Genomic DNA, 16,676 nt, shown 5'->3' with positions numbered 1-16,676 from the left:
GGTAAAAGCATGGAAATAGTCATTAGATTTACTTGATGTGATTAGAGATTAGGATTAAATGCACAATTTTATTGAACAATCTGTTATTTTTGGACAGAGAAAACAGACACACAAGTGTGTATGTAAATGCTTGTTTGATCAGAATTTACAGGCACGTACTGTCTCATCTCAACATTCACACCACAATGCTGTGGGCTAATAAAATAAAAAGAAATAGACACCCATGACCTATCAAAAGCAAGTGCATTATTTACAGTACAGTTGTCAAAATCCAAGTTGACCCCCCCCCTCCCCCACCCCACCCGCTTTACATGATTCATTTATGAAGTTCTTATTAAAAGTTCTGTACATCTTATGCAAAACATTAAGTGCATAGCCTATTTCTGAGAGTACTTCATCCTCATCCAGCATGTCCTCGACAGGAGAGGGCAGTATTTGCTATGTTTTGAATCCTTCAGTAAGAAATGTGACGTGAGTCTAATACGCAGGACAACACTGGTGAAATGCCCATATGGCATAGCTGAACACAGTTGGAACCTGGTTGGAACCTGAGAATGTTTGGATGTCTACTGATGTTAAGTACTTAATTTACTGTCCAATGCAAAGCCGCAGCAATACATTCCTCAAATGGGCATTTCAGCTGAAGAGCATCTGCTTTAGCTCTAGTTGTGCACGTGTGGAGAGCGTATTATCTAAAGATCGTAAAACATTGCGTTTCATGGTGTATACATTTGCAATGCAACCTAGATGTAAGGTTAGTCTCTCAGACCTCTCACAAAATGCCTGCTCTGTCAAGACCGGGCCGAAACACATAACAGAGGTTCCTTCAAGGTCTTAAAACTGAAAGTGTGGGAGAACTCTCTGTTTTACAGACCATTTAATCTTGGCCTTACATTTATAACTGCCTTTTGTTCTAGTTTTTTTTAAATGTTCAAGTAAACCCAGTGAGGAAGGAGAGGAAATGGACACTGCATTAGGCCTACTGTAAGAGCTTATCTGGGCTATAATGCCATTTCAATAGGCCCCTGGATTAACTTCACAAGCCACCCTTATCTTCATTATGTTCTAATATTTGAGTTTCGCACTTGAGACAGATTATACCAAAGAAATAATGCTGCCACAGTGAAAAATATTGATACAAGAGCCAGAAGTTGAAGAAAAAATATACAGGAAGTTTGTTTGAAAATATTTCAAATCCTTTCCCATGGCACTAAGAGGCGAGCAGAAATCAGAAGGCGCACATAACCACGTACAGGGTAATGTGTTGTAAACATGCACTAAGAGGCGAGCAGAAATCAGAAGGCGCACAGAACCACATACAGGGTAATGTGTTCTAGACATGCACAGAAATCAGAAGGCGCACATAACCACGTACAGGGTAATGTGTTCTAGACATGCACAGTCACACAGAGTCATCATGCAAGCCAAGGGCTTACAGGGACACCAGGAGACTCAGATCCATGGCTAGTGAATGCCTGAAGGCACATGGGTTTGCAGGGACACCAGGAGACTCAGATCCATGGCTAGTGAATGCCTGAAGGCACATGGGTTTGCAGGGACACCAGGAGACTCAGATCCATGGCTAGTGAATGACTGAAGGCACATGGGTTTGCAGGGACACCAGGAGACTCAGATCCATGGCTAGTGAATGACTGAAGGCACATGGGTTTGCAGGGACACCAGGAGACTCAGATCCATGGCTAGTGAATGACTGAAGGCACATGGGTTTGCAGGGACACCAGGAGACTCAGATCCATGGCTAGTGAATGACTGAAGGCACATGGGTGGTGAGGTGGCTATAGACTAAAGGCATATGGTTGCAGTAACATGGCCGACTCATTCATAACTGTACCTCACTCTTCACCTCAAGCTGTTCTTCCACGTAATGGCTGCTGTGCATCATCCAGGTGGGTGCTGTACACATCAGTGGTGGCTATTGAGGTTCCCCCTTCAGTGAACAAGAGCTATAAATGGCAGTTGTTATTGTTATGGCAGAGGACCCTTAACACCACTCCATACCACTCACACTTTCACCCTACTGACCTAGCACAGACGCAAAGGAGTCAAGCCCAAGGGTGCAGGAGACAGGGTGTTCCAGGAGAGGACCCTTCAACTGTTGTCAGAACTGTGCTGTAGGTCCTCCAGTCCACTAATAGGCATGGACATGTTGCAGCCTACTGTACCTACTACCTAGTGGGCAATCTCCATTCAACCTGAAGACTGCACACTGAGAAGACGATGTGGAAAACAAAATCCGTAACATGATAAAGCAGGACTTTCCTCTCACCCAGTGGTTCTCATACTGTATATACTTTAAAATAGTTTGTATCTTTCTTGAAAAAAAAAAAAAAAAAAAAAAAAACAATGCAAAGCAGTAGCTATGTAGGCCTACAAACTATTGAAATTGGCCTACAATGTACGCTACTGTATTTCAAAGCTGCTCATACTTAGAGAGCCAATCGTTCTCTGATGTGGTACTCATTCATTGTGAAAAGTTTGAGAACCACTGCTCTAGCCATTCTGAGTCTTGCAGGTAGCCATCGGCTGCTGCGGTTGAGTGGAGTTGAGCTTCCTGATTTATCAGGCGTCACCAAGATGCCGTGAGCTCACCCAGTCATGTGATTTAAGACTGAGGTGAGGAGCAGCCTGATGCCCCTGGCAGTCTCATGCTGCCCATACTGTACCTTACAGTGGCCTTATGAAGTTATTGATGTTGCGTCAGGTTCACTTGCACTTGGCCACTGTTGCGCTAACGGCTAACGACACGGGAAAGAATCAGCTCGGTCAGAATCGGCGACTGGTCGCCTAATTGTAAAAAACATGTTATGAGGTGTTGGGCTGGCTGTGTCTGATTGTCTTTGAGTGTGACGTTTTCATTGTTGATTGTCTCCCAAATCAATGACATGGCCAGTAAAAATGAGATGTGAGACTCTCCAGGATAACCAAGATGGTGTTTGGAAATTGTGACATCAGGTGGACCTAATAGGCTACTCTGGCCTGACATCATTTTTTGAAAGAGATTAATTTATTGGTTAAGTTTGCTGAATCTTTTTTTTTCCAGCACATTTCAATACAATAAAGACCTTTCTGGCGTCTGTCAGAAAGAAAAATAATTGTCCTTAATATCCAATATTCTCATTACTTTAAGAACCCTCTTGAGGAGGGGAGGGAGGGAGAGCACTAGGAGAGATTGGGCCAGTGTGAGGGTCCTGGCTCAGCAAACACTCCCCAGAGTCCCAACAGCACAGCCGAAGACTCTGGTCCAGGAGTTTGAGAAATAGCGTTGGCCAGGGACTCGACTCAAGCCAGCGGACATCAGACTGCCTGTGCTGTGCCAGCTGTGCTAACGCTAATAGAGTTGGCAGAACTGTAGAGCTCACAGGCACAGGCAAGGGCTTTTATGCAGTAGTGGCATGACTATACACAATATCAACACACACTCACTGGGCTCAACACACACTCACTGGGCTAGTTCTATTGGTTTGTTATATCCAAGCAGTCACTTTATTGTTTTGAGATCAACTATATTCTAGTAGGCCCACATTCCAATATGTTTCTCATTAACATTTGAAAAAGCTTTATGGTCTTATTTTTTGTTTTTATTTATTTATTCATTTATTTATCTTTGGTTAATTCGGTCATTACCTGCAGTGATTATTTCTCATGACTCACAGAATGGGACACAACTTCTCTCCTGCAGTGTGTCCACACATTTGAATTGTGCCGTCCTGTTTAAGAGCAAACAACACAACAACGTGAAGTTGGCCTACCCTTACCTTACATCACAATGGATCAAGCTTATTTATATAGCACATTTCACACACACATTCAATGTGCTTTGCATAAACATAAAAGCATAGAACATCAAAGAATGGTTCAAAAGGTAAAGAATGAAAAAAAGAAAACATAAAAACACAAGGTATTAGTGCGTACAGTACAAGCATAGAATGCAATAGTTAAAAAATATGTATAAGTAATAATTTAAAAAACCCATAATGATTAGTGGAAGTAGGAATTATGTGTATGGATTTGTGTTTGACAGGTATGGATGTGGACACATCAATATCTTCAGTCGAGGCATTTTCCTGATTATTATCTTACATTTACTGAACAATATTGATACACAAAATGATTCAATATCTAGTACACTTTCATGGTGCACAACACAATTACTGTACAAATAACAATTTAGGCAAAAATCACTTCAATGTAGACCTGTCCAAGGAACCTGGAGGGCATGTACAGTAGAGTTACAATACGGAGATGCCACATACTTACCCCAACCATATCCTCTTTATATTACAAATGTACACTGTAACGACACTTATGCCTATAATCTACTCTAATGCCATGTAGACTATACATGTTTATTTTGCTCGTATAATGGTATAACACACTGCACATATACTGTAGGCTACAAAGCATGCCACTTGCCTAACTGTATATTGATACTGCACTATATTTTATACTGTTTACTCTGCACTACCTGTCTTCACTGTTCACATTGCACTTTTCTGCTTTTCTGGTTAGAAGCTAGCTAACTACATCTGGTTGTCTTTGTTGTACTCTGACAAAAAAAAATAATTTAATCCAATCAATGCAATCAAATCTGATAAATATAAACCTATACAATTAGTATATGTTTTTCTGAACAACAAGTATGCAAACTACACCAGCTGTAAAAGGTATAGGCTACAGTATGTTATCGAAACTGCAGATTTTGCTCTTTTAATAGTTGAAATAAGTTTCAGCATGTTTTATTCTAAGCTTCAGAATGACGACACCAAGACAGCTGCACCCTTAACTGTCCTTGTGTTCCGTTAGTGTGAAGCAGCCAAGGGTGGAGGAGGCACTAACTAAGCCCTTTAATGACACGGCTGATAGACTATAATGACACGTGCGTCCAGGGATGGAGATAAGATGGCATCAGTGGCCAAAGGGCAGTCTGATTTCCGCTTCGTCCACTCCTATCTCCATTTCCGTCTCCAACTCAACAGTCGATGAGTTGATTTTCCGTTTCGAGGAGCAGAACCACCCCTAGGGCAATTGGGCGAGGAGGGAGGTGACACTGATGAACAGTAGAAGTCAAAGTCTTTATTATCCCTGAGAGGCAACTGAGTGCACACTGCACAGCTAACAGCTAAACACACTACATACAGCAGAACCTTGCTTTAACCCCCCCCCCCCCCCCCCCCAACAACCAGCCACACATAACGTGTCCATGAGATTATGACATGTTGTTCAGGAAAGCAATAGCAGTGACATATGTGTTATTTTATGTGTGGGGGTTTATGGATCTGTGTAGAAGTGCCATGTTCAATCTTTATGTGTGTCTATGTTCATGTGTGTGCATGTCAGTCCATGTGAGCTGTCAAATGTATACATGTATTTTTAGCTCTGAGAGGGCAAAACGGGTTTATGATTGATATCATAAACCATCACGTCTCCATGTCCAGCGCCGGAGATTCATGGTGTGCGTACCGTGTTCCCTCCTCCAGACACACACATATGCATCACACACTCCACAGGGAAATCAGCGTTTAGCAGAATGGAAGCAAATTGTACATGTCCTTGGCATCTCCACTACACCCCCCTTGCTGTAATATTGCCAGCCTGCTTAAAGCATGTATTACAACAGGAGGGGCATCAATCAGGCTTGTTTTCCATGCCTGTGGTGTAATTTGTTTTGTTCAAGAAGATTAATACCTGCTAAAATTTGATTTTTAAAATTGGACTCATTTGAAGTAAAATTAATCTTTTTATATATAGCCTACAGTATACAGTGCCTATAGAAAGTTATCATACCCTTTTGAAATAGTTACTTTTTTTGTCTTACAGCCTGAAATCAAAACCCATTTTAAAAAAAAAATCTTTTCCAGTTTTATTTACAAATGTAGCTGTACAACATCAAAATAATGAAAAAAAAGTCAACAGTTCTGAAAATTAATAAAAAATTAAAAACTAGAATAACAGGGTTGGAAAAGTCATCATACCCCTGACTTAATACTTTGTAAAGCTCCCTTTTGCTTTCATTACAGCCATCAATCTGTTTGGATATGTCTCTATTATAGCTTTGCACACCTAGATAGGGGAATATTTGCCCAATTTTCCGTGCAGAATTGTTAAAATTTAGTCAAATTCTGTAGGGAATGGCGATGGACTGCTCTCTTCAAGTCAATCCACATATTTTCTATAGGATTTAAGTCAGGGCTCTGACTTTGCCACTCAAGGATATTCACCATCCTATCCTTAAGCCACTGCTTTGTTCTTTTGGCAGTATGTTTAGGATTTTTGTCGTGTTGGAAGGCGAATGACCTCCCCATCCTCAGCTGTTTAGGAGAGGGACGCAGGTTTTCCTCAAGAATTTTGGTGTACTTGGCAGCATCCATTTTCCCTTCTATCCTGACCAATTGCCCAGTCCCCGCTGAAGAGAAACATCCCCAAAACATAATGTTGCCCCCACCATGCTTCAAAGTAGGTATGGTGTGTTTTGGGTGTGTTTGGGTGTGTATACTGTGTTTGGTTAGCGCCTGGAGCTCAGTCCAAAAACTTCAATCTTAGTCTCCAAAAAGTTCGATCTTAGTCTCATCTGACCATATAAGCTTTTTCCACATGGTAGCAGAATATTCCAGATGTGTTTTTGCACTGAACTCCAAGCGCAATGTTTGGCGAAAACCAACACAGTACACCACCCAAAACACACCATACCTAGTGTGAAGCATGGTGGGGGCAACTTTATGTTGTGGGGATGTTTCTTTTCAGCGGGAACTGGGCAATTGGTCAGGATAGAAGGGAAAATGGATGCTGCCAAGTACACCCACATTCTTAAGGAAAACCTGCGTCCCTCTCCTAGACAGCTGAGGATGGGGAGGTCATTCGCCTTCCAACACGACAATAATCCTAAACATACTGCCAAAAGAACAAAGCAGTGGCTTAAGGATAGGATGGTGAATATCCTTGAGTGGCAAAGTCAGAGCCCTGACTTAAATCTTATAGAAAATATGTGGATTGACTTGAAGATAGCAGTCCATCGCCATTCCCTACAGAATTTGACTAAATTTTAACATTTCTGTACGGAAAATTGGGCAAATATTCCCCTATCTAGGTGTGCAAAGCTATAATAGAGACATATCCAAACAGATTGATGGCTGTAATGAAAGCAAAAGGGAGCTTTACAAAGTATTAAGTCAGGGGTATGATGACTTTTCCAACCCTGTTATTCTAGTTTTCCATTTTTTATTAATTTTCAGAACTGTTGACTTTTTTTTCATTATTTTGATGTTGTACAGCTAAATTTGTTAATAAAACTGGAAAAGATTTTTTTTAAAATGGGTTTTGATTTCAGGCTGTAAGACAAAAAAAGTAACTATTTCAAAAGGGTATGATGACTTTCTATAGGCACTGTATATATTGTTTTAAATTGTATTGCTTTTTCACAATCATATCACGACAACAATATAAAACAAAGACAAAGGCAAGTAACAATACAAAACAAAGATAAAGGGAGGCGGGGTAAGCTGCAGTTAAATATACATTAAGTATACATTCATGTTCTCATATAGTCCAAGGGGCCTTGCAGAACACTAGGCCTCTCCAATGAGAGTCAAGGCAGCCTGTTCCATAGCAAGGATGTCCATAAAGTCACTTCGCCAGAATTCTGTATTGAAGTATTGTTGTTTTTGCGTTCCTTCCAATTAAGAAGGATAGTCCTTTTTGCCACCAAGAAAGCAAGTGCAAAAATATTTTGTATATTTCTTCAAATTGCCATGAAATTAATCTTGAAATTCAAATGTATTCGAAGGTAGAAGCCACGTTACAAACTCTCCTTTACTGGCGCTTATAAACAAAGTATGGGAGATCCACCTGCAGTCCACTGCCCTTGTGCAGAACCCACACAGCATAATGCTCTAATGACAGTACAGGCCGAGGAGGAGTACGGTGGGTGGGCCGAGATGGCTGCATGTGGCTTTGTTCTGCCTCTTCCTCTTCTCCTCCAGAAGCTTTTCACACAAACATGTCTCACCATTTCTGCTGCGGCCCTTTTTAAAGCAACAATACCCTCAGCTTATTAAAGTACACAGTAAGTAATCTCTCTCCCCTTTGCACTCCGGTGAGTGCGCTGTCTGCCGGTGCAGGGCATGTGTGACTGACAGGTTGTGCCATCATGGTCTCCACGGATACTGTCACTTAGCAGATTAATAGGAGGAGAGGGTGGGCATCACCATCTATAGCCAATCCATCACAGCTAGTGCGCTATTCGCTGCAACTTCAGTCTCAGATTTATACCCTGTGGCAGAGGCATCTGGAGCCCCTTGGGTCTGTCTGCCAGAGCCGTCATGTCACCCGATAGCTGCCGGGGGACACTTTGGAGCATCCGGGCAGCCATAATTCAGGGGTCTGTTAGACATCCCCGTCGGATCGGTGACCATATTAATAGTCAGCAATCAGGTTTGATTGAGTTGAGAGTGATCCTGAGGCGGAACCTTCTAGCTATCTGCCTTTGATTGCTTGTCCCACTCCTACGCATTCTCCTCTCGCAGCAGGGAAATCAGATCAGAATAATCACCAATATTTTTGCCTGTGGTTTCAGATTTGAGAGGTAGGAGGTGGATTTACACGCTCATACTTTTGCCTCCATGATGGGATGACGGGATGATGGGATGCCTCTGTGAATGTATCAGTGCGTAAATAGGCTTTGCCACACCTCTGAGAGGGGAGAAAGAGAGAGACGATAATGATTTGCATGCCGATCTGACATCCATTCATTTTGGCAGGAGTATTAATGAAAGAGCCACAAGTGGCTGAGCTGAGGTGCGGCAAGCTATCGAGCGCCGCCAGATATTTAATTAAAGCACAGCCTGATTGTAATGGAAACGTGTATGAATAAGCCGTGCGTAAATGGAAGCTGCTCCTGGACGGCAGGTGATGTCACAAGGCATCTTCAGGTTCCCTGCTGGGGCATGTTGTTTAAATGCTAATGCTGCCTCTCCCCGCTGTGTGACTTGTCAACCTCCGCACCTGTTGAATGCAATCAAGCCTATGGGGCCCCCGCTCTTTGTTTTGTGTCACATTTTCACAGGTGCAAGAGTCTCATCATTTTTGCAAATAAACACCATCATGGTACATTTTTACATATTTTGGTATGGAAATGAGGGCTCTGTTCACCTGTGTATTCGGCATCAAAAATAAGCCTCTGGCTCTTAAAAAGTTGCTAGATTTTCATTGTAGTCGTAAACAACATGCTTTTTGTCAATTCTCCATAAGGATTATTAGGTTATCACTTCTCAGCAGCTGATCTGGCATGGCTAGATAATGCCACCTGCAGACGTGTAATCATGTTCATGTGCCTGCATAAAGGACACAAGACCTGGTGGCTCAATATATTGAAGTACAGAGAGAAAATGGGCAGGTTGGTCATGTCATGTGTGATGTGATCTCTAAGCCCTGGTCATCATGCGCGTACATGATCAATACATGCATAAGGACAAGGACAATGTAGGAGAAGCTGTCAAATCTTTAGATGGCATCTGCTGTTTACCCTTAGATATGTAGCATGGCCCTGCTCATTCACAGATGAGGCCTAACTGCCAAGATTTCCACTACATACACTCCTATGAGGTGTGTGTCAAATTTATTATCAGTAGTAACCAATCATAGACACATACTGTACAGTAGAGATTGCATAAGCAAAAGCAACCGGAATAGTATAGTATAGTGTAAAGAATATAGCGTAACAATGTAATGATATGGAGGGAGTCTCACACAAACCATGTCCAGATACATCACTGTGCCAAAATGGGTTTTAGTCTTAAAAGAGAACACGTTGAACAAGAGAAATATTCAATATGACCGCCGCTAGCATAGTTTATTTTATTTTATTATTATCATTTTTTATTATTTTTTCCCTGCATCTACTTCCTGAATTTTTGGTCAACGATTCCCGGGACACTGCAACACCGGGACACATGAAACTTGGTGGGCATGTATCCCCAGTTGACTTTTACGGAAAAACATTGTTTGGTTCCCTGGGGCCACTCCACCCCCGCCCCCTGAACCCCCAAAAATGCAGTTTTTCCTACCTGAACCGTGGCACTGAGGATGGCGAAATGTTTATAGCATGTTGGTCTCAAGAACCAGCATCAACTTAGCTTATAACCAGTCATTTGTGATTTGCACCCCCATGGTAAAAAATGAAAATGCAATTTAATATTGCTTTAATCGCCCCTATCTTCAGTTGAAATGTTATGAACTGCACCAAATTTCCTGTGTATGATCAACCTGACAACCAAGTTTTGTGGAATTTCATCCATGGGAGGCTATAAAATAAATGAATTTATGTGTACATTTAGTGACTACACCCATCGGCCTGCAGATGGTGCTATTAAGCGAAGGGTTGCTCTGGTTGCTCGATGCTACTGTCACACACACACACACACACACACACACACACACACCTCGGCGGAAAAAATCTGTTCAACTTTTAGAACAGCGCCGGGCTCGTCAATGTCACTTCTCGTTATAAACCTACTCTGGAATTGGCAACTTAGCAACAATAAACACTTCTCGAAGTGCAGAGGAAAGTGTTTTTTTTACGCTCTCAGTGTAAATTACGTGATTGGTGGACACAGCACCTAAATGTTTCATTTGCTGTTATCTGTGCTCAAAGTGTGTCAGTGAGTTCATTCTTCTGTTATATAATGGGTCCTTTATACAACATGCCACAAAGGTCATTGATTGTATACAAAATGTGCATGAGTTGATTTTTAATATTTTGAATTCTGAAAATGAACAGACTTTCCACTGAAGACAAATAAAGTATCAACTCTTGATCTTTCTGTGATAAAAGATTTAATTAAACATTGCATTCTTCACCATCTCTGAAGCATTATTGTCCTACTGACCTGTTTGATGTCTAGACATTCATATCCAAGGGCATAAACGTCATAGAAAAACAGGGAGCAAAAATGTCTTTGTCCATTATCAGGTGAAATGAATACGCCCCTGCCCTGATTAGGAGCCTACTCAGAGTGGTCATGCATTAATCAGCCTGGCTCTCTCTCGCGAAGAAAAAAGATGTTTCTTGTGAAGAAAATTGAAGAAAATTTACAATATAATTGGCAGGATATTATGCACTGCTTTGCCGTATACCGAAAACAAATTCAATTCCTTGGTCTGGATCATTAAAATGTCCATGCAGCCATAAATGTATATTATGAACTAAAGTGAATACAATATGCACCTGATTCATAGTAAGCTATATGATGCATGTCCTGTTCACGGCATTATACTGTAGGCTACAGTATGCTATGCCACAGATACTTAGTTGATCATAATGTTGACAGTAGATATTATCATATCCATCTACGTATGTGTCTTTGAGCAGTCTTGATTTCTATTATCTGTTGTTTGCCTTCCACACTACAACTTCTTACCTAAGAGCAGACAGAGTACATGAGGTCAACTGTATCTTGCCATTCTGTTATTCACCTCACAATGACATTATGAAGTCACACAAACCCCTTCCTATTATTATCAAACAGCACATTCAGACACTGTAGTTTGATAACCGATAACATGTCAAACTTCTCAGTCTTGGCAGTCAAAACAGTTACTAGTGGTGAAACAACCCCACACTCTGCAAACATCAGGGCTGTGTGTGTGTGTGTGTGTGTGTGTGTGTGTGTGTGTGTGTGTGTATGTGTGTGCGCGTGTGTGTGTGCGTATGGGTGGGTGGGTGGGTGGGAGGGAGGTTAGCTCTCCGTTCGTAGCCTAATCACAATCACAAAAGGCACGAGGGAACAGCAAACATGTGCGGCAGGTTAATCATTCCTCCCACTGTGGCCCCCGTAGACAGGTAATCGCTGGAGCTGTCGGGGACCAGGAGACTCCCGGGGGGATTGCAGGAGCAGTTGACGTGCACACACACACACACACACACACACACACACACACACACACACAGAGTTCCCCTTTCTCCTCTGTGTTGATGCGACAATGGCCTCCCGCCAAAGAAATGATGGCGGTAGGACCATTACAGGAGTCTAAGAGGGTGGTCATGTGATTCACCTTTCCTGCTGCTTTGTGTGGCGGCTTCATCAGGAGTCTGACTGGGAGTCGATAGGGAGAGGAGAGAGAGGAGAGGAGAGAAGGGGGTCTCGTCGATTGAAACCTGTCAGATCCCTGATAATTGGAGTGGCATGATGGATTTGCAGGCATGACAATGGACCCCCCGCTGTCAAGGAAAGTTATTTTGGGTGTGTTGGCGGTGTTCATGCCGTGTGGTGGCATGTATGCATGTACAGTGTGCATGTACAGTATGCTGAATAGAAAGATGATGACGGAGAGTAACCTCCATAGACAAGATCAGTAAATTCGACACAACAGATTTTTTTTTTTTTTTTTGCATTCATCAATTTGCAGGGCATGATATACATTTGGTAGACCAATTGCATTTGAGGAAATTCAGTGATGCTTAGAGAAAAACATTTATCCAGCCACAAGCAGCAACAACAAACTCTGCATTGCTTACATCTCTGCTGGTAGTAGCATACACTATTTACCACACACACACACACACACACACACACACACACACACAGTGTATAAATAACACTCAAATCAACCATTAGATAGAAGTGATATAACTGGTAATTGGATGGCCTGCAATGAGTAGGAACCTAAGGAGACACCTAAATTGAGATTGAATTGGCTGTAAGGCTACATACAGTACTGTAGCTTCTAGCCTAGAAAATGCACTTTATGCATATCATAAGTTCTGGGTATCATTCTGTTGGCATTGGCTGAGGCGAGATCTGTAACTGGAGCATGTTTTGCATGCAGTGTGCAAGTATGGGATTAGCCTTCCCGATATCAAGAGGTGATGCATAGTGTCATTCAGAGATATACACGACTACTACGGAGCTGAGCACTTGTCATTTCAACAGCTACACCTTCATGAAACCAGTATGGTTGATACATATCTTTGTTCCATATCTAATAAAAATGACTAAACCCCAGGATTGAACATACATCACGATTCGAGTCTTTTTACTGTACATACCACTTTTTATACCATCCTTATAATGGTACAGACACTCCTCACTGTCATATCCGAATAAAGGCAAAATAAATAAATAATAATAAAAAGGTGCAAACGACATTGAAATGTTATGTTTATTGGACTTAAATATTATTCTGAAACATCAAATAAATGTTACATAATGTTCCATCAGTCCATACATGTTTTGCTTGGTAGTTACTTGTCAAAATGCAGGAGGATATCGACACAGGCCGTGTAGAAAGAACTCTTTGAGAACATGACGTAGTATCTCTAACTAGGTGCCATGTTTGTCATGTTTAACACTGCGGAGGTTATCAAAGGTAAAACACAACAACACTATCAGCTGTGTCTGGCACAGACGCAGGCAGACTGAAAAATCCACAATGGCAAAGTTTTTCAATTTCAAAACTTGGAAACATTGAACATGCTTATCTTTACTGTGGGACATCAATAGCCCGCCGTCACCTTCCTGAGGGGAGCATTTGTGCAGCCTGAGACCATTAAATGGCATCCTTTCAAAAGGTTTTCCTTTGGGCTTGGCTCAACAAAAGACTCTTTCAAATAGTCTTCACTCAGCCTTCACAGCAAGTCAACATAGTTATTTGGGATGGAAAATGACATTTCCCATAATACTGCAGGTTCATTTCTGGCGGAATAGAGTGAAAGAGACCAGAGTTCAAAAGAACAATAGCTAAATAAACTAGATGTACCGCATAACGGTACAAAATATGACTGCTGCTCAGTCCTGCATACTGTACTCTCTTTGCAAAAATAAATCAGTCAATTTGTCAGTCATCCCCTCTTGCAACTTTATGCATGTAAATGAGTGTGTGTGCATGTGTGTGTTTGCTTTGTGTATACTGCATGTGTGCTTCTCTGTGTGTATGTGTGTCTGTGTGTGTGTGCGTGCTTATGTGCGTTTGTATGTGTGCTTGTGTGTGCTTGTGTGTGTGTGGGTGTGTGTGTGTGTGTGTGTGTGTGCTCATGCCTATGTGTATGTGTTTGTTTGCCTGCATGTGTGTAGTATGTGTCTTTATGGGTGTGTACATGCATGTGCATGTATTCTTGTCTGTGTGTGAATGTGTGTGTGTGTGCATTTGAGTGTGTGTGCCTGCGTGTGTGCATGTGTGCATCCTAGGCCCTACGATTCTGGACATATTCACAGAAAACTGTGTCTGCCCAGTCCTCCTTTTGGGGGACCGGTGTAACCAGCGTGTGGGCGATGGATCAAACCGAAAATCAATGGTTCCAAGTCATCCTTGTGGGGCTACACGCCCACTAAGTTCTGTGCAGCCCAGTCTTTCAGTGTTCCAGGAATCGTTGACACAAAATTACTGAGGAAAAAAAAAATGTTGAAGAAAAAAAAACGGACTAAACCTATAGCTATGCTAGTGCTGGTCATAACAAGTGACCCATGGTCATCAGCAAAGTAGAAATATAAGTCTTATAGTTCGCGAGAACATATTTTGTGGTGGTTCCCACATGGAGACCATACTGAGAGAGCCACTGAACAATCTGTTCTACTGTAGGCTCATTAGGACATAAATTACAGGGTTTATTTTTTGTCAGAAAGGATTAGAGGTGTTTTCATTGGGCTATAGGACACTGTCCAGATCCGTTCTCCACACTCAGCATTTCAAACACATCAGAGTTATGAGCACCACGTTTTTAATCAGCAGGACTTTGTGGATATTTCAGAAAGTATGGCAACACTTTATACTAACCACAATACATAGCAAAGTAGCTATTACCAAATAATTTGTCAACGAACAATGAAGCTTATTATTACTAAATAGTCTTATCATCTTCTGTAGGCTACTTATTTTAGCTGGATTATTGTAGCAGTAACTGAGATTTATGTTGATCACAACTTTATATGGTCACTTCCTCTTTACATAGTTGTGTATTAATAAATAGCATATCTGTTTTATTTTCGTGTGAATCTTTCTTTGCCTCATTATGCAGTTGCAGTTGTGTTTAATATATTAAATCTTGATATATAATTAGTGTGTCAAATATTATTGCCATGCATATAAATTAATTATAAATACTTAAATGGTTAAATGATTAAAAAGATTAATGAATAACAACACACTACACAAGCATCATTAACATTTTAGGCATTTTTAATTTCCCTCTTAATACCTGACGGTGAATAATCAATGTTTAGAAACTCAGACAAATACTGTATATTCTTCACCATAAATAGCGTCCCTCCTATATCTCTGAGACGTGGTTAAAAGTTTACATTTGCCTTTACCATCACTGTTACTCAAAACATTGCACTGTGTATCACTGTTCTATTGTGGATCAAGAGCACATTTAAAGTATATTTTTTGGGGGGGCTTTTTTGCCTTTATTTGTATAGGACAGTGAAGGGTGAGACAGGAAGTTAGTGGGAGAGAGAGATGGGGTGGGACTGGGAAATGACCGCAGGTCGGACTCGAACTTGGGTCCCCGTGGGCACTCGGATCCGTATGTGGTATGAGTGCTGTAGCCTGCTGCGCCACAGCGCTCCCCCACATTAAAAACTTGTCGGCGTGGACACTGCTTGCTAAATAGCTGATTTTAAATGACTTAGTTTTGTTTTGGCACAGGTGGACTCTGACTCACTGCATGAGCACTCATTCAGAAATGACTCATTTGAATAATACTGATTGGCTTCCTGCATTATATTTGTTCAATCTTTTCCTTGTAAATATATAAACACATGCATTTCTGTGAAGCTAAAGATAAATGCATGAAAGCAGCATACTGACGGGTCCATTGGTCACATCCATGCGCACTGCTCCTTTCAGTAAATTCCTCTGTAATTGTGAAAACAACAATAATGCATTTAGATTACCATCTGGTCAGAGGGCTTGCTTAAGATGACTTTAAATGGCCATATAATATCCCATACCTCCATATACAGTAAGCCCGTGTGTGTAGGCTCACAGCAATGCATTAGCTCGTTAGTGACTGATTGCACTCGAGTGAGATGATTAAGCAGTGTTTATTTAACAGAAACGATCCACATATGTCATGCCGAATTCCCACAATCCTTCCTTGCTGAGGTGTAGACCTAATAGGAGTGAGTTATTGCTGTTTAATGCATCATACCTGAAGAAAATCCATACGATTGCCTGAAGGCATACAACGATATTTCTGAGAAATGGGAACCATGTCCTAGAGGGGTTCAAGGCTAACATGATGGTTGGATGCTTGCATTTAGAATGGCAGTTGAGCCCTTGAGCAAAGATAGATGTCAGTTTTCATACATTTTGAGTGGCACATGCTATGCCTTATCTGTTATCTCCACGGGTTACGAATGATGCTGTTTCACATGTGAGATTCAAATAAAATGAAATACAGTTCACAACTACCTTACCTTTGTGTGGAAAATATAAATGTAATAATGCCCCCCCCCCCACACTACATATGAAACTCAAACAAACCACGAAGGCAAGAGAGATGGTTTGTGTCTCTCCAGCTGCAAAACTAAACAAATGGACTAGACACATCTAAGTGACAAAGACACAGAACAAAATGTCAACACCTACTAAAAGGGCAGGGTGTGCATGCTATCCATCCATAAATTATGTTACTGAGCCAAACAAGGCTCGTTGGGTTGGTG

The sequence above is a fragment of the Sardina pilchardus genome, chromosome 18 (assembly GCF_963854185.1).
Source record: "Sardina pilchardus chromosome 18, fSarPil1.1, whole genome shotgun sequence".
Taxonomy (NCBI): Eukaryota; Metazoa; Chordata; class Actinopteri; order Clupeiformes; family Clupeidae; genus Sardina; species Sardina pilchardus.
The sequence above is the reverse complement of the archived record's forward strand: the minus strand, read 5'-3'. Positions refer to the sequence as shown.